Source organism: Brachyhypopomus gauderio, chromosome 5 (genome assembly GCF_052324685.1).
Source record: "Brachyhypopomus gauderio isolate BG-103 chromosome 5, BGAUD_0.2, whole genome shotgun sequence".
NCBI classification, from domain to species: Eukaryota; Metazoa; Chordata; class Actinopteri; order Gymnotiformes; family Hypopomidae; genus Brachyhypopomus; species Brachyhypopomus gauderio.
The window spans coordinates 17,435,403-17,455,379 of NC_135215.1; the positions used below are offsets into that span (position 1 = coordinate 17,435,403).

Genomic DNA, 19,977 nt, shown 5'->3' on the forward strand with positions numbered 1-19,977 from the left:
AAATGCGCCCATACACACACACACACACACACACACACACACACACACACACACACACACACACACACACACACACACACACTTCTAGTTGTCCAAGCACATGCTGCAAGCACTATGCACATGTGTGCACACACCACACAAATGCGCTCATACAACACACACACACACACACACACACACACACACACACACACACACACACACACACACACACACACATACAGAGTAAACCCTAGCCACCATGTGAACTGGATCAGATTTTTAAAAATGTTCCACTGCATTAAAATGCTGCAGAAAAAGCAGAAATCAAAAGCAAATCACTGGTTTTAGGTGGGATGGGGGTGATAATAGATTCACTATTGAGAGCAAATTACTGCACAATTAACGCCTGGTTTCCACAAACACGGTCACATCCCATAATTTATTTAAGTGTTTGTTTACGTTACGCTTCGTCATACTAGTTATAATTTTAATATAAACGAATTCACCCTGTGATGCTGGTGTTTCATGGCGTTCGAGAATGAAACTTTTCACGCATTGACTGAGAAGATATTGAACAAATGCCTTGAAATTCATGAGCCGATTTGTGTTCCGAATGTGGATCAGCCTTTTCGTCGCGGTCGTGTTAAGACGAGCGCGTCGCCATTCAGCGGCGGGAACCCCTGATCCCAACCTCCTCTATGGCGCACGTGGGGGAGCCGCACAAACGCGCGCGCACGCGGAAGCACCTCGCGCTTGGCTCGGGAGGATGTTTCAAAGTTGCAATTACACCCTGTGGAGATCGTGAGTCATTTGCGCGGTTGGAGTGCTGTAACTGAATTGCGTCTTTTTTCTTTTCCACAAACAGCTCGCAATTAGCGCTACATCAGTGAATATTTTAACTGAATTGTGCGAGAAGCGGAGGAACCATTTTCAGTGTGAAGTATTATTCGGATTAGTTTTACGGACATTTCTTCGTAAAGTTATTTGACCACAAACCGTGTAATGTTTGTGACCGATAAGATATTGCAGTTTAAATTACAGAACTGCGATTGAATACGTGATTTACGTAATTTACACACACACACACACACACACACACACACACACACACACACACACACACACACACACACACACACACACACACACACAAAACCCACTCATAATATGTAGCGCTTGCTGGTTAGAGCCATGAGTTTCCCAGCTCAGTGCCCAGGGGTCCGGTGACCGACCTTGAGGACCTCAGACCACACAGCCTGAATCAGCTCAAAGTCTGCAGAGACATCACAGCAGGGTTGAAAATTAGATCATTGGAGTTTGTACAAGTAACTAAATCAATTAATTAATAAAGAAGCGTAATGAAACACACATACACTGACCACTGGAGGCACTGGTCTAGCGCCTCCACGAGCCTTCTCCACAATCACTGCACACCCCTGTATCAACGAGGACGGTAAAGAAGAACCCCATAAAAAGTAGGAAACATTTTCTTCAACCTTGATGTTGAATTTTAGTACATAGTATTGGAAGAGCGAATATGGAGTGAAAAAAAATACGTGTATTTAATTATGTTCACAGTGTTTGGCAAACACATTTATCCAGAGTGACTTACGTATTCATCAGGATGACCGTACAAGTGCCGGGGAACTGAACCCACAGCCTTCATGCTGCTGGTATGAGGGTTAACCAGTGCTCCAAGGTGAACTATGGGCATAATTGAACAGTTGAAGGAATTCAGTTTTTCTATCCCGATATTTTGGAGAGTGTGTGATAATGGTATTAACATTTTCCATTCTATAACGTGCTATTATGAATCAGGGAAAATAGATTTAGTCTATATTTTTCCATTCACTTGTCTGCAATCACACACACACACACACACACACACACACACACACACCTCTGCAAAATGTTGATATGTAATAAAAAAATGAGAAAACACCTTTCACAGGAACGTTTGGAATATTTAATATGGAATATTTACTTCGGAATATTTACTGACATGACAGTTCACATGGGATAAAAATAGCTTGGGGTTATTTCTCCTGCTGTTTTATACTAGGTCTGGAAAAGGTGTAAAAATCTGCTTTTTACTAACGAAGGAGTGCACAGTGACTGATGTTAAATATATGGATGGAATTAGTCACCCAAGAATGCAGATAATAATTACATTACCCCACACCAATTACCATTATATTTATGGAATTTAGCAGTCTTATTCAAAGTGACTTCTGATCATGCTTAGTGGTCCATCCAGAAAGAAATTCTTAGCTAGAACAAACATATACTATCAGAAGCAAGTCAGCATCGTATTGAGATATAGTCCAGTACAATGCTGTAACATACAAGGCAATTTGAGTGTGATTGCTGGAGACGTGTTGCTAAAGCAACAAAGCTCAAGTGCAAATATAAATGTCCTAAGAGAGTGTGATGAGGTTCCCTCTCCATGTGAAAAGAATCATGTCCGGAAAAAGGCTCAAGGTTTCCTCCTCCGTGGGCACCGGGCAGCTGAACGCTGGTGCTTTTGTTGGAGGAAATCTATGTCCTTTAATAACGTTCTTCTTTAACAGTCCAGAAGAGATGCAGTTAGATGATGAAACTCAGTTCATTTCCTTCCAACTGGGTGCAATTATGCATAATGTTGCTCTTGCGGGTCTCCATAGCTTTGCAGCTCTCGTAGTTGTGGCCTAATATGACTGCAATATAACCTTCTGACTCTGTTTTCTTACTGTCAGTGAAGGGTGTTTTATGTCCACCAGCTGTAATGAAATATAACCAAGCAGATAGCATGAAATAACGCTGATGTGTGTGAGGTGCTGGAGATCACTGCTGCAGTGAAGGGTGTGTTCACGCTCTTCATTACTGTTTGATCGTTTCCTGTGGGAAGCAGGTTTGTCTTTGAGAAAGCCACTTTGAGTAGAGTTTATTACCCCATCGCCAGGGCTGTATTAGTGGTTTGTGTGTGTGTGTGTGTGTGTGTGTGTGTGTGTAATGTTTATAAGGCTTTCAAACTGGAGAGTGTACTCCATGTCTGCAACTGTAACTGACCATCTCTGATGTTCGAATGGAGGAAAACGTCCTCCTTCATCAAGTGTTTGAGAGCAGAACTGTGAGGGTGAAGATCTAGTCCAGACTTTCTGTAACCTTTAATAAAATCTTCAGTGTTTGTTTCCAACTCGGTGGTCTATGACGGCTTGAGGACCAAGGCCTCCAGCCATTACCACTTGACATGTGTCTTCTGTATATTTATGTCCTTGGTCTTGTTTTAACTTGCTGAGTGGAGCTCAACTTGGCCAATCAGCATCATTACACCTTTTTTCCAGTGAAACGAGGACACTCACTGAGTCATTTGATTGGATCTGAACAATCCAGATATCCAATGAGTCATTTTATTGGATCTCTACAGTTCAGACATTCCACAGAGTCAATTGATTGGATGTGAGCAGATTATACATCAACCGTCATCTGAATTGATCTGAGAGATTAAGATAAAGTAGTTTGTGTCAGAATTACTCCTGCTGCTGTGTTTGGTGGCCTGATGATCACTGAAGATGAGTGAGCCAAGTGAAGCCACCCACCACACCCGCAGGTACCCCAGGTGAAGCCACCCACCACACCTGCAGGTCCCCCAGGTGAAGCCACCCACCACACCTGCAGGTCCCCCAGGTGAAGCCACCCACCACACCCGCAGGTCCCCCAGGTGAAGCCACCCACCACACCGTAGGTCCCCCAGGTGAAGCCACCCACCACACCTGTAGGTCCCCCAGGTGAAGCCACCCACCACACCCGCAGGTCCCCCAGGTGAAGCCACCCACCACACCCGCAGGTCCCCCAGGTGAAGCCACCCACCACACCCGCAGGTCCCCCAGGTGAAGCCACCCACCACACCTGTAGGTCCCCCAGGTGAAGCCACCCACCACACCTGCAGGTCCCCCAGGTGAAGCCACCCACCACACCTGCAGGTCCCCCAGGTGAAGCCACCCACCACACCTGCAGGTCCCCCAGGTGAAGCCACCCACCACACCTGCAGGTCCCCCAGGTGAAGCCACCCACCACACCTGTAGGTCCCCCAGGTGAAGCCACCCACCACACCTGCAGGTCCCCCAGGTGAAGCCACCCACCACACCTGCAGGTCCCCCAGGTGAAGCCACCCACCACACCTGTAGGTCCCCCAGGTGAAGCCACCCACCACACCTGCAGGTCCCCCAGGTGAAGCCACCCACCACACCTGTAGGTCCCCCAGGTGAAGCCACCCACCACACCTGTAGGTCCCCCAGGTGAAGCCACCCACCACACCTGCAGGTCCCCCAGGTGAAGCCACCCACCACACCTGCAGGTCCCCCAGGTGAAGCCACCCACCACACCTGCAGGTCCCCCAGGTGAAGCCACCCACCACACCTGCAGGTCCCCCAGGTGAAGCCACCCACCACACCTGTAGGTCCCCCAGGTGAGGTGGTGTGCAATAGACCATATTTATTCCTCCAGCTTTTTTCCTCCATTTGTCTCATAAGATTCTGAACTCTTCAGGCTCTCGTGTGCTTTACCTGATGGGCCTGTGCAGTAGTTTTTTATCTTGGTGTGAGGTGTGTGTATTCATCTCTTTCTTATCTTCAGCCCGTGTTTGCCTACATCCTGCATGGATAATGTTGCTTTTTTGGTCCAGCATGTTTCTGCTCACCATTGTTCATCGTTAATGTTCCTCGGGATTTAAAGTATTCCTCAGTTATCTGCAAGCTGTGTGTAATTGCAGATTGTGCTCAGGTGTAATGGGCTATTATTACTTCCTGTAATATGACAAGATACAGACAAGATACTCCTACAGATGGCTTTTGGAGTTTTACCATGATCATTTTTAAGGCATAGCATGTAGCAGATATGTAATACTGTAATTACAAAGTTAATATGAGCAGAGGGAGCAGAAGGGCATGTTTGCATGTTTTTACTATGACAACCAGTATGAATGAGCTTTTGCTGTGTGTGTGTGTGTGTGTGTGTGTGTGTGTGTGTGTGTGTGTGTGTGTGTGTGAGAATGTACAGCAGATTGCACTAGTGCATGAGAACATGCAACAGAAAGTTTTGATTTATGGGAGCCATCATGAGAGAGAGGGAGAGAGAGAGAATCAAAAGATGTGATAGGATTTGAAGATGAACAGTGGGAAGGGGAGAGAGGAAGGCGGCAGGGGAGGAGAGGTAGGAGGTGGGTGGAGGAGAGGTAGGAGGTGGGTGGAGGAGAGGTAGGAGGTGGGTGGAGGAGAGGTAGGAGGTGGGTGGGAGGTGGGTGGAGGAGAGGTAGGAGGTGGGTGGGAGGTGGGTGGAGGAGAGGTAGGAGGTGGGTGGAGGAGAGGTAGGAGGTGGGTGGGAGGTGGGTGGAGGAGAGGTAGGAGGTGGGTGGAGGAGAGGTAGGAGGTGGGTGGAGGAGAGGTAGGAGGTGGGTGGAGGAGAGGTAGGAGGGGGGTGGAGGAGAGGTAGGAGGTGGGTGGAGGAGAGGTAGGAGGTGGGTGGGAGGTGGGTGGAGGAGAGGTAGGAGGTGGGTGGAGGAGAGGTAGGAGGTGGGTGGAGGTTAGGTTGGAGATGGGTGGGAGGTGGGTGGAGGAGAGGTAGGAGGTGGGTGGAGGTTAGGTAGGAGGTGGGGGGAGGAGAGGTAGGAGGTGGGTGGAGGTTAGGTTGGAGATGGGTGGGAGGTGGGTGGAGGAGAGGTAGGAGGTGGGTGGAGGTTAGGTAGGAGGTGGGTGGAGGAGAGTGAAGAGGACCAGCCTTCTGAACAGTTCACCTCAGCTGTCTTTACTTGTGTGGACATGTGTGCAGGTGGGACACAGCTGTGTGTCCATGCACCTCATCTCTCACTCGTCTTTCTGCCTGTCAGTATGTCTGTCTGTATGTGTCTTAGTGTCATAGGTCCTTCTCTCCATCTGGCCTCCTTGTCTGTCTGTCTGTCTGTTGGTGTGACCGCATGTCTCTTCTGCTGTGTCACTGTGAGCCCGTTTCTTTATTTCATGGAGGTGTCTGCAGAAAAAGGACTTTAGAGGTGCTGTTTCGTTTGGGTTCAATTTGAGCAATTAAAGGAAAGGGCAGGTTTAGAAGCAGATGGGTTAGTGAGGACGCACAGCCCGAAAAGACAGTTGACATTTACATGTGGGGGCTGCAGCAGCCCCTGTTAGGAGAGTGCAGTCGTAAACAAGGAGGGAGAAACCCAACGACACACTTCACACACAAACATACAAACACACTTCACACACAAACATACAAACACACTTCACACACAAACATACAAACACACTTCACACACAAACACACTTCACACTCAAACACACAAACACGCTTCACACACAAACATACAAACACACTTCACACACAAACATACAAACACACTTCACACACAAACACACAGCTTGCTTGGACTCCCACTCACAGCAAACATCACCGTTCTGTTTCTGAAGCTGGTTGTGGGTGGGGATGTGGGTAGGGGTGTGGGTGTGGGTGGGCATGTGGAGCTGGGGGTGTGGGTGGATGTAGGTGTGTGTGGGTGAGGGTGGGGGTGTGGGGGTGGGGGTGTGGGTGGATGTAGGTGTGTGTGGGTGAGGGTGGGCATGTGGAGCTGGGGGTGTGGGTGGATGTAGGTGTGTGTGGGTGAGGGTGGGGGTGTGGGGGTGGGGGTGTGGGTGGATGTAGGTGTGTGTGGGTGAGGGTGGGCATGTGGAGCTGGGGGTGTGGGTGGATGTAGGTGTGTGTGGGTGAGGGTGGGGGTGTGGGGGTGTGGGTGGATGTAGGTGTGTGTGGGTGAGGGTGGGCATGTGGAGCTGGGGGTGTGGGTGGATGTAGGTGTGTGTGGGTGAGGGTGGGGGTGTGGGGGTGGGGGTTAGTGAACTAGCCAGCCTGCCCAGGTCAGGATTCATGCAGAGAAGGTAAAGAATAATGATAATGCCAGCAGGTCCTGTGAGGAACTGGAGAGGAGCATAATGGAACTGGAACTCAAGAGGGCATAATCTTTACGCATTAGAAGAAGACAGAGAATAAAGAAGCTTTGAGGTGGAGGTAGACGACTCATCCTCTCTCTCTCTCTCTCTCTCTCTCTCTCTCTCTGCCCACCTCCTCTCCCTCAGTATTCACCTTTATATAGCCTGTCTTGATGAGCTAATTTAGCCCAGAGGAGACGGGGTAATTCTTCTCCGGAGACCAGGGGCCTTTGTGCTGTGCCAGAGAGCGTTGCTGTCCAGGGTCCTGAATATGCAGTGGCAGGTCTGCCACCTCAGTTCTCCATGGCAACGCCTTCTCTGCCAACATAGCTCCCTGCCAGGGAAACATGCCACTTCTGAGGGTGGGCAGGAACTCTTTGATCTGCTCGTTAGCAGAAAAACTGTGACCACATGTTCTGAAAAAGTTTCACTGACAGGTGAAAATGCATCCATGAAACTCTGAACGGCTTAAAAAGGCTGGTGGGTAAAATATGTATAATACATAAATGCATGCATACATATATAATTACATACACACGTCAGATATTAGGACAGTAAGACTGTTTGTGTGGGGGAGGGGCATCAGTGCATTCTTGGAGTGCGTGGGCAAACAGAAGCACCAGCACTCTCATTAAGACTGTTTGGGGGGGGCACCAGCATTCTTATCACAGTAACTCCTGAACTGTCGGCTTGCCAGAGCTGCTCACTCTCCATTGCCAAGCAGACAGACACCCGGCCGACACACGAGAAAAGGAGGGACCAGAAATCTCAGCATTGTTTACAGTCTCTTTGGACCAGAAGAGAAATGAGCAAATGCGAGAACACATCAGAGTAGAAGCAGAACTCGTCTGACTCGTCTCACCACGTTGTCCGTCCTGATGTGCAAGGTTGTCTGGAGTGGGCAGAAAAAAACCAAACTGCATTTAGCCTTTTGCCCTTAAAGCTAAGCGTGATCTTGGCTGTCCTCTGTTCACCCGGCCAGCTGCGCTCCGTGCTTCACCTCCTAACACCTTCAGGGCTCCGCACACACAGTCACGGGCTCCTCATCATGTGACCTCCAGCTAAAGAGTCATATGCATTATGAGCCGTGCTGGCGTGCGGCTGAGCGGAGCGGGTGCAGTGCTAGATAAAGGACCACGCTAGCCCCAGGAGTCAGCTGCCCACTAACCGGACTTCCTGTGTTATGAGTGACCAGTGTGAGTCAGGGACTGTTCAGACAGTACAGTCTGTCCCCGTTGCCTCCATTAAACTTCATGTATAACACTTTCAACACAAGGCCCTGTCGTAGAGTGACTTTTTCACCATTCTGTTCAACTGAGGAAGTCAACGGTATTGCTGTCAAGCAAGAAACACTGCAGGATATGATCGTGATGTTTGGGGGGGGTAGAAACATCTAAGTCTGTCTGCATAAGAGCATCTGTTAAATGCCATAAACGTAAATGAAGAAGACAACCTTCTTACATTGGCTGGCTGACTTTAATGAAGAGGGTTAGGATTTAATGTGTCTAGCTTTTACTTTTCTTTTTTTTTACTTATTGCCAATTAACATAATGGGCTAAATCAGGATGATATAATGACCAGACACAAATGTGGCAGACCAATCAGCAGGTATTTGTGTGAGGCCAATGTGTGTTGCAGTGATCAACATGGGAGGTTATGAAGGTATAAATAAGAATGTGTGCCTCATTAAAAGGGGTGCGGAGAGGAGAGAGAGGACAGCATTAGAATCAGGGCAAAGACAGAGTGAGGCGTTGGGTTTCAGGCCCAGGATTGGAGAGATGAGGAGAGAGTAATACATCAATGGCAGGTTGGAGAACAATAGCTATTTTATATTTCTAAAATATGTACACTCATTCTTAAATGTGATCTCAATACTTGACTCGATGGGCTGAGTGTAAAATGTTATATTTTTCTGTCCCTCATGAGGTGGGAGGGGGTACTTTGGAGGTGTCTGCCTGTGTCATTCCCAGACTGCTAAGCTGAGAGTCTTCTCCCAAGCCAGTAAGGCACTTGTCCTGTGGTCAGAAACCACTGATAGCCATAAAGTGCTGTAGAATGACTAACACATGCCATACATGGCCACAGATGGGCCTGTAACGTCTAACTGAACCCCTGCCGGGTGGCACTCATTAATACACACGTCTAATGAAGCCAGTCGTGAGTGCTTATGTGTGTATACATACTGATCTGTGCTATTATTATGGTTTATACACACCTCAGCCAAATGCCAAACTGCACAGACTCAGACATCCAGGTTGGTGTGTGAACACTGTGTGAGATTGTTGTGCAGTCAGCAGAATGCTTACCACATTCCCTCGGAGTTACACACACACACACACACACACACACACACACACACACACACACACACACACACACACTTCTGATCAGAGTGAAGGAGCCAGGGCACTACACAACACACTAGGACTCGCACGTTATATGTTTTTTTTTAACCAGGAGCAGGAGCTTAAATGGGGACTGGGTGGGATTCATGGACCAGGGTGTAAGTGTGATGGGAGGCAGATTATATTCACCTTCCAGTTTATGGCTGTAGGACCATCACAAGGCTTAAACTGGGATTGATGGAGGTGTGTACAGGTTTCCCCCTTCATCCCTTCCAACAATGTGGGAACGACATGTTGTTCGACTTGTGTGTAACTTTATAAATTTCTCAGCATTAGCAGAACAGAAAACTGATTAACGCTGGCTTTAGATATAACTTTCTTAATTCTTTATGTATGACACAGTAATGACTTTAAATTAGCAACATGACATGAAGAGGGAGTGAGAACATATTTTTTTCAGAACCCATTTTACATTAGTAATCTTTGTTTAACTGACGATCTGATTACTGAGATTAATCTACAAAGGCCATGCTTTTCCCTTTTGAGTGCATTTAGCAGAAACCAACCGACAGAGGTGTGAACACCATAATTACACTCGTTGCCTGTGTGCATAGTGGTCTTCTGTATGAAAACGTTTAATGTCAGAAGCTCAGTGGTGGTAAGTTTGTTGGCCTTGGCTGCCAACCTGTTGGAATGCTTTGGTACTATGTTGGGTGTAATGTTAGAGAAACATAATAATAGTCTAGGTTTCCTAAAGGCTAGAGCTAGAAAGGAGGGTCAGTATTACACAGCAGGTAGAACTGAAATCCTGCTTGTATAGGGGAAAATGGGCAGGAAGCAGAGAGAAGAGAGTGGATGTACGATCACCAATGATCACGTCTGAAGGGGATGTACGATCACCAGCGATCACGTCTGAAGGGGATGTACGATCGCCAGGAATCACGTCTGAAGGGGATGTACGATCGCCAGCGATCACGTCTGAAGGGGATGTACGATCGCCAGCGATCACGTCTGAAGGGGATGTACGATCGCCAGCGATCACGTCTGAAGGGGATGTACGATCACCAACGATCACGTCTGAAGGGGATGTACGATCACCAGCGATCACGTCTGAAGGGGATGTACGATCACCAGCGATCACGTCTGAAGGGGATGTACGATCACCAACGATCACGTCTGAAGGGGATGTACGATCACCAGCGATCATGTCTGACGCTCTGGGAGGTGGAACGCTGGTGTTCATGGGTCGGCTGTTATTGCACTGAAAGGTTTAAATGGATTTTACAAAGACAAAGGACATGTTTGAAAAGGACACGTTTGAATCCGATTTTTCCATCCAGAGCTGCACTTTGTTTGCTGATGCTATAAACCATAGCTGAAAAACAGGTTTATTTGGGAGGGGTCAAAGCGGTGGTGTGTGCACATCAGCAAACAACGTTTGGCGTCATATTCTGTAGTTAGAAAAGACAATCACACATGCAGGATCCGTGTGCTTGTGGTCATTAGTACAGCACTGCACCAGTCTGAAGGGCTGTGGTTTGTGCAGGTACTGCTAAATTTCTCGTGATAAGAACACTGAACTTAAGTCTAGGAATAGCCTTGATCATTTTTTTTTCTTCCTGCCATTAAGAGTTCATTCCTCTTCTCGGATGTTTAGTTAATTAAGCGATTTGCAAATTGCTTCTAATAATTCATGAGCTGGTTTAGGCTTGTGAAACTAGAACTATAAATTAGCAGGTCGACTTACGTGGACAAAGTGTCTTGACACAGAAAGCACAGTGTGTCTTGATGGTGTCATTAAGGCCCATTTGGATAAACAAATGTGTCTTTTCCAAATGCTGAGTGTGTGGTAAAACCTACAGAAATGCCTTAAATGCAGCAATGTTTTCTGATTCAAATCAAACGAAACCGGACATATTTCTCACTGGGCTTGTTTCAGTGGTCAATACACTGTGGCCACGAGTGAATAAATATTGCTTCAAGTGAACTGGTGCTGTGAGATGTATCAGAGTTTGGTGTAATTCAGACACGGTTAGAGCACAGGTCAAACTGAAGATACAGAGAAAGATTAAACCTATGGGGTTTCGTGGCTTTTTTGCTATGAACCTCATATATGTCCTGCTTGGAATGTCCAGACCGGTTCAAATCGAGCTAATACTGCAGGACAGATTCAGAAAGGGTTAAGGTTACAGGAGTGCTGACATGTGGTGGTTTTGTATGTTATTACGTTCTGATAAAAAACCTTACTTATATCAGGTTAGAATTTGTTGAATGTGGCCTGTAAGTGTGATTCTAAGAAAATATAGTGGAATTATTCTGATACAAGAATGACTGAATGCTATTTGAGTTCTGCTACGAAAGACTCTCTGGAATACCAACCATCATATTAACACTATAAAGCTTCCAGGAGAGCAGGACCAGCACTCATTTCAGTTCTGTTCCTGCTTCAAATTTCTCTGCTCCGGATCCGGACATCACACCAGTGGCTCCCATCTCCTGGTGTACCTGCAGAGGTGTGTGCTTGGACTTTGAGAGAAAAGGGGAAAAAAAATAAAAAAAGAAATGGACCCGAGAGAAAAGAATGACAGTTTCCAGAAAGAAACCCTTTAGGCTGTGCAGCGCTGAACTGCATGTCCAGCCATTACTGCGCCCCGCGGCACTGTGGGTAGTTAAGAATCACCCCCGCTGGTGTACGCCCCTTTCCATTGGCGGGACGAGATGAGTCATCCATCAGGAAGTGACCACAGGGTTCGCGCGGGGTCCTTGTTCCATGTTCATGCGCTCACATTTCCCATCATGCCCTCCACCCTCACGGCAGGCACGGTCCAGGCTGATGTTCCCGTCAGTGATGTCCTCTTCATGGCTGAATGCAGAATCAGAGGTTTTAAAATCTTAATCCATCAGTGACTGTGATGTGTCTGCACCCAGGGTCCAGCCGGGGCAACTATTAAGCATTCTCCACATTTCTATATAATGTCTTTTTCTCTTATTTTCTCTTTCTCTCCCTCCTTTATTAGAATCACATTGGAGTTCATTACACTCCTTTAAACACAGGCAGGCCCACACTCTTCTCTCCCTCCTTGTCAAAATATCTGGTCTTTTCTGTTTTTAAATAGGCACTTACCACCCACTTTACAAGCAAGAGTTATTTATTAAAACCACCTTGTAGGCGTAGAGTTAGACACTATAGCCTGTCTGTCCCTGTACGGTTGCTGTGAGTCATCCTCTAGTTCTTCATCGCTGCTCATCTTCTGACCACAGCATCGGCTATTTTTGGGTGTCATGCCACTATCAATCCAGCAGGAAAGCAAGCCCACAGCAGCATTGCTGTGCCTGGTGCTTACTTCATGGTCCACCATGCACTTCAGTACAACAACAACTTTGTTTACATAGCACATTTATCCAGCCTTTTCTATAGCACATTTGAAGGACAGCTGGTATCAACCGAAGTGCTGCACAAATTGAAGAATTAATTAGATATGGATTTATATAAATAAAAGATAACAAAATGCAAACACTACCAAAGGCTTGAAACTGCACAATAAGCTAAAATAAGCTTAAACAATCAGAAATGAACTAAAACAAATTAACTGGCAAAATAAAGTAATCTAATTGGAAAGCAAATGCCCAGTCAGCAGTACTTCTGTGTTCAGAAACTGAGCAGTGATGAACAGGGCCACGCACAGCTGAGCTGCTGTATGTGCACAACCATAACACCCACTTAGAATCTATGGAAGTGAATATACTACAGAGGCCATTGAAATTAGGTGAGAGGCAGGTGTTTGTAATGAAGAAGGTGTGGAGTGCATATGAATATTCCAGTACTAGAACCTTCTAGAACACTGATGTGGGGTGAATATTGCAGTACAATATCCTTCTAGAATGCTGAGGTGGAGTGAATATTACAGTTCTACAACCTTATAGAAAGCTGAGGAGGAGTGAATATTACAATATTAGAATCTCCTAGAATGCTGAGGTGGTGTGAATATTGCAGTTCTAGACTCTTCTAGAATGCTGAGGTGGAGTGAATATTACAGCACTAGAACCTTCTACAATGCTGAGTTGGAGTGAATATTACAGTTCTAGAACCTTCTAGAACACTGAGGTGGAGTGAATGTTACAGTTCTAGAACCTTCTAGACTGCTGAGGTGAAGTAAATATTGCAGTGCTGGAACCTTCTAGACTGCTGATTTCCTTTTCTTCTCTGTTCATGTCTCCTTATTTTCATTAAGGTTTGGGAAGGAGCCTGAATGAAGCTGATTTAATCTCATTATGCAATGAAAAGATCTCGCCAGTCCATTTCCATTTTCACACAAGTACTTCAGAGATCTTTAAAATATGTTCTCACCATTTTCTCAGGATTTCAAAGCCCTGTTGCAATATAAAAAGTGAAGGGAGTTCTCCCAGACTGCAGATTTATCTACCGTTAAATGACACCAAATCAGGCATTACACAGACGCTCCATTCATTAAAAGCTATAATCACATAGAATAATTAGGACGATAATAATGTCACTTTGCAATCTGCAGAATTAAAACACTACATCTTATCTTTTGAAAGCAGGAAGCATTTTAATGAAATTATGCATTACTTTTTAAATCAAACCTGGATCATAGTTTATATATATATAAAGTCATCAGTGTTGGTAGGTTGAGACCACCTGTTATTTGCTAATTGTGGTCCAAAGTGTGAAAATGAGCTGCAGGCTGTCTAGCTGAACTTGATTTAGTCTGAGTCTGATTCTGGCTCCATATTGTCTGATTAACAGTCCAGCAGACTACAGCGCTCTAATAGTCCAATGGAGTCATTCATTCAGCCCAGGATGAATAATTTTAAATAAATAAATAAATAAATTAAAAAGAAATAAACAAGGACATTTGTTTCGGTTCTTAACCTTACTGCTGGTCTGAATGGGATGTTCTGTTAAAACCTACGGAGCAAATGAGGCAATTCCTTATGATTGCTTCGTTTTTTACTTTGTCAAGCTGTTTTTTTCAGTCGTCTTATACATCATCTGAACAAGAGTTCAAAACCTTGTTTCCTTTCATGTGAACTACATCACATAAGCACACAACTTCTGAACCTGGAATATCAACCTATTCTGGACTGTGGGCGCATGCACCATGGACCAGGAGACTTATTCTCTCAGTTCCTGATGACACCAGAACGTGCTTCAGTCACTCTGACCCTCCATTTTGGCAGGCGGAGCTGTAGCCTATCCTGTCATTTGCTCTAACTTTCATTGTGGTGTGTGGTTTTGGTTTTGTGCTAATGGCTTAAAGTATTCTGAGCTCACTGAGACCACTAACAGGCCGTGAGTGTAAACGTCTGTACCGATAGAGGCAGCGCAAGCACAGAGGCCATATTGTCCACATGTCCGTATGTCCATACTGGGACTGCACTCTGTCCCCTGTCCCCTTATAAATTGTGTGCTAAGTGAGTGTGTCAAGGCTGCAGTGCAGTTATTTGGGAGTCAAATTTGGAGACTATATGAATCAGTTTGACAGTTTGACGCTGTAGGATAAAAATGAAAAGGAAAATGAAATGCTCAAACTTAAAGCCCCAGAGAACATAACTGTGTTTTCCTTCTAATTAGGTTAATCTTGCACTTCTGGGGAGAAATGCAACATTTGTTCTATTAATACAGTTTCAAAGTTCAATAAAGGCACAATTTATTTTTCCATAATATCTCTCCTCCTGATATAAAACGGGTGGTCCTGATGTCGGAGAAAGCTTATAGAACCTTTACTACACTGAGATTAACTACAGCAACCCTCGAAGGGACTCAGCGTTAGTGCAGAGATATTTTGCATGAAATCCACCATGTCCATGTTTTTAGTGTCATGGGGGTTGTTTTTATTTAATCCTATGGATTTGTTTTCATTTCTAGCCTTTATATGAGTATGTAAAATGCGACTTACGTGCGTCAGTGTGACAGGACAGGCGAAGAATGGAAAAATGTTATTTTTATTAATTGTAAATATGCTCAATGTTTAATATTAATAGAGTGTTATATTGATACTAAGTATGACTAATAATCTATCAGAGTTTAAGGAGCCTAGCCTGCTAGCGTCTGTGCTCCTGCTAATGTGTGTGCTTGAGCTAGCGTCTGTGATCCTGCTAGCGTGTGTGATCCTGGTAGCACCTGTGCTCCTGCTAGCGTGTGTGCTCATGCTAGCATGTATACTCCTGCTAGCGTATGTGCTCCTGCTAGTGTCTGTGATCCTGCTAGCGTCTGTGATCCTGCTAGCGTGTGTGATCCTGGTAGCACCTGTGCTCCTGCTAGCGTGTGTGCTCCTGCTAGCGTGTGTGCTCCTGCTAGCATGTATACTCCTGCTAGCATGTATACTCCTGCTAGCGTATGTGCTCCTGCTAGTGTCTGTGCTCCTGCTAGCGTGAGTGCTCCTGCTACCGTCTGTGCTCTGGCTAGCGTGTGTGATCCTGGTAGCACCTGTGCTCCTGCTAGCGTGTATACTCCTGCTAGCGTGTGTGCTCCTGCTAGCATGTGTGCTCCTGCTAGCGTGTGTGATCCTGCTAGCATCTGGACTCCTGCCAGCTTCCCCTGCTTTCTTCAGCAAATAATTTCAGCTTAAATAGCAAGGACATCATATAATTTCAGACTAGTTGCAGTTATTGGCAGTTTGTACTGTCTTTAAGTTTCTTGTGTGTGTGTGTGTGTGTGTGTGTGTGTGTGTGTGTGTGTGTGTGTGTGTGTGTGACTTGAACATTGCCCATCTGTAAGGCAGTCACATTTTAATTGGCTGGCGACTTTGCTGCCACCTCTTACAGCTGTGAGAGAGCACATTAATTATCTCATCATCAGTCTCTCGCTGGCACTGGCCAATAGCAAGCAGCCGTGGTTGACCGCGGTCCAGATGGCCCCGTGACACACCCACCAAGCATAACCAAAGGGTCCTTTGATTTACTGTCCGCTTATGATTAGGTGTTTTTACACTGGCTGCTCCAGACTCCATGGCTGTCCAGTCGCAATAAGTACAAAAGTGCCCCACGAATTAAATCATCAAAGTGTTAATTAATTTCTACACACAAATTCATTTGTAAATGTGCAGTAATCTATGAGCATGACTAGAAGACCATACATGGAGAGCGGTAATAGTTTATGCGAATTGATGCACTCAATTTGCATTCCATCAGCATGCAAAAAAGAGTCAGAGAGTACAAAAAATGCATTTATTCAAATATAATGAATTAAATCATCCATTTTTAAATGTCAACAGTTTACACTTGTAGCCCTGAACAATATCAACACTCAACAACTGACTTAGACGCTCATGGCTGTGCAGGATATTCAGATATAATGGCTGAATGTTTGTGTAATGCAGAGCCCCCGCACTGCCCTTGCGTTCCTCTCTGTAGAAGTGTGGGCCAAGTTGTTTCAAAGCCAGAGTGTTGTTCACCTCAGGCAGGAAGCGGGGAGCGTCCGCCCAGGAATTGGGCCCGCTTTCATCCCCAGTACTGGCTCCTTCCTCTTCTCTGTACAGCTTCATTTCGACTGCATGGTGTGGAGCGGTGCGAGTGTGGCCATTAGCAATTACCAGCCTGCCTGCGGGACAGTACGTCTTACTGATTTATCACACCAAGTCATCAGCGCACTGGGAGTGAAGGCAGCTTGGCTTTCTTTCAGAGAGGCCAAACGCTTTGTGGCGATGGCAGTCAGGTTTGTGGCGATGGCAGTCAGGTTTGGGGGTGCCGGGTTGAAGGGGAATCTGGCTGCTTCCGTCTGTGACTCACAGGATGTCTCTCTCGTCCCAGTTAGGAGGAGGCCCACGGAGGGGCCCTGTCCACCCACACACCACTCCTGGCGGCTTGTGTCCGCAAAATAATCCCGTGCTGTATTTGGCTGTCACTCAGCTGATGGTAAACAGCCTGAAGAGACTGTGTGTGTGTGTGTGTGTGTGTGTGTGTGTGTGTGTGTGTGTGTGTAAAGCGTGCTGTGAAGTAAAGAATCAACCATGTTACTCTTATCAGAATATCTGAACTACAGTGTACCATCTTATTTCCCATGACACCTGGAGAGGTAGTACTGTTGGTTTCTAATCTCCAGTCGCCAGACACGACTGTGCCAAACACTGTGATAAGTGCACATGGCTTCAGACCTGCTCTTAAAAAAGAGCAATGTGTTGGAGTAGGAACTGAGGTCTCTCTGCCCCCCTCCAATAGTGTTCCAGCATTCCTGTAGTCATATTCCATGACCAGCACCGTTATTAACACTAATCTCCTGTAGTAATATTATAGGACAACTACACCACTATCAGTAACACTAAACTCCTCTCATAGTATTGCAGGAGTGCTTCACCACTGGTGTTAACACTAATGCTTTGATATGCCAGACAAGACCCACTCAAAGTATTCAAACAGACGCGGCCACTGTTTTTCAGTTATGCGAGGAAACAAATTGCAGTTCACTGATCAGTCACATGGTGCCCTGGCAGAAAACCAAACCAGCCTGCACAAAGCCAGTAGACAGGAGTTTTACACTCATCAGCTTAGTGGAGGGTTGAGGCAGGATGTTAGCAGAAGGACTGTGATTTCCATGGGCAAAGATTACCATGACTAGATCTTCTATTCACAAGGAAACAAGCTCCTTAATGTTGTTTGCCAGCAATTCTGACCTCAAGGGTGAGATAAAGGAACGACAGTGTGCTGGTGGGAGTTCTGGCTGAAAAACAGGAAATGTCCAGGACATATGATAATATCCAGCTTGTAGCATCCAGGAAGTGATCAGGCCATGTAGTAGTGTCCAGGAAGTGATCAGGCCATGTAGTAATGTCCAGGAAGTGATCATGACATGTAGTAGTGTCCAGGAAGTGATCATGACATGTGGTAGTGTCCAGGAAGTGATCATGACATGTGGTAGTGTCCAGGAAGTGATCATGACATGTAGTAGTGTCCAGGAAGTGATCATGACATGTGGTAGTGTCCAGGAAGTGATCAGCTCGAATGGTAGTGACCAGGCTGTAGAGAAGGGACCAGGCTGTGTGGGTTGTGTCCAGCTTTGGGCTTTGACAATGTTTGAGCCTCATCTGTGTGCTCTGCTGCCTTTTTAATTGTCCATCGTGTGCTCATTTATTGGCAGGTGTATGGAGAACCTAAGAAGATTCCACACCTCATCCACGCTGCTCTTAACGCGAAGATCCAGAGGTGCTGGCGGCCAGGTGTGCTGATTACATGGTGCTGCTCATCTGATAAAAATGGAGTTAATGTGTGGGGATGAAAACAAGACGACTGCGTCTCTGGGGATGAACGTGCTGGAATCGTCTCGTTAAAGTCTCAGGCACTCTGTTTCTCCTCATATCTCCCTACAGAATCCGTGGGAAGCTCCTCACAGTCTCATACACAGCTCATCTCATGAACATTGTTGTGTCCCTCTTTACCACTGGATTTGCATCTGCAACATAGCAGGGATTTACATATACAAATTTTAGTTCTGAACGTGTGAGGACTTGATTTGTTTCTATATTTATATACTATAAAGCAATAAAGGTGTTTACTCATAGATAGAACTGCCTTGCAGTGAATCCCCCACTTTGCACTGTTGACAGAATGATAGTAATGTTCAGAAGCATTTTTATTGACTGACTCTGCATTCACACCTGCATGCGTCCGATACAGATCAGCGCTCAACCCCAGATTCATTTCTGGCATCTGCACAGAGCTGTGATTGTTTTTGCACGCTTCTGATAAAAACGTTCATATTACAACATAAGGCATGGATGGCCTTAGATTTAGCAATAAGGCTTCAGTTTACAGATTTAGAACGATCCATTTCATATGCTCTGCTTGACTGTATTCATATAGTCGTCTGGAGAGCCATGAGTGTCCGTGTTCTAGTAGCTTCTCCTAAACCGATTCCAAAGCCCTTTACTCTTCAATTACTTTTCAAGAGCTGATTTTGAATTACATTTTCTTCTCTAGGTCAGTCCTATTTTGGGGCTGTGTATCAGTTGCTGTGCACTGTAATAGTTCTCAGTGTACAAGTAATTCAGTTGTGTAAAAAAGAAAAAAAGAAAGGAAGGGGGGGGGGGGGGGGGTTCTTATTGTCGATTCTCTTAAAAACTGAGTTTGAGACACCGGAGGCAGCTGTTGATTCTTCACTGGGGACGTCTGTCAGGACCTGCTGCTGCTCTGTAGTCAAGGCAACTGTCAACAATATCAATGCCAATATCAATATCAAAGGTGTTTATTTACTTTTGCAGAACCTGACTACTGACTACTGTTAATCATTGTCTAACGGTTCATCTTTACTGTATCTGAACTGTAAACCAACCACATACTTGCTGCTGACACCTTACAATTACACACGTTTTGCCTACTGCACAACAGTTGTGTGTCCTCTACAGGTGGTGGGGGACGGTTTCCTTTGCGCGGTGCCATTGCACACTGTAACTGGGGGAGATACTGCCGCACAGTTTGGTGAAGCTAGAGTGAGCTACAGCCAGAAAGCCGTTCTGTATGATGTGAAATGTTCCTAATCTTTTTAGTACTTGCAAGGTCTTTCTTGATTTAATTTAGGTCAGATCCAATGTATTTGTAAAGTGCTTTTTACAGTAGACATTGTCCTGAAGCACCCTTATTCTGTCCCTGTCTGAGGAAGAACCCTTGAGAGGGGTCAGAACTCCTCTACACAGCATGGTTTGTTACTAAAACTACATCAGATGGGTAGATAGGATAGACAG

The 19,977-nt window shown here is 45.8% G+C and overlaps 1 long non-coding RNA gene across 1 annotated transcript in view; it reads left to right on the plus strand.

The window, feature by feature from the left end:
* The window catches only part of LOC143513859 (uncharacterized), a 39,210-nt gene extending 20,461 nt beyond the window's left edge, over positions 1-18,749 (plus strand). The window contains exons 2-3 of the long non-coding RNA XR_013130690.1: positions 18,378-18,456; positions 18,607-18,749. This is a non-coding gene — a long non-coding RNA (uncharacterized LOC143513859). The remainder of the gene's footprint in view (positions 1-18,377; positions 18,457-18,606) is intronic.
* The last annotated feature ends 1,228 nt before the right edge of the window (positions 18,750-19,977 follow it).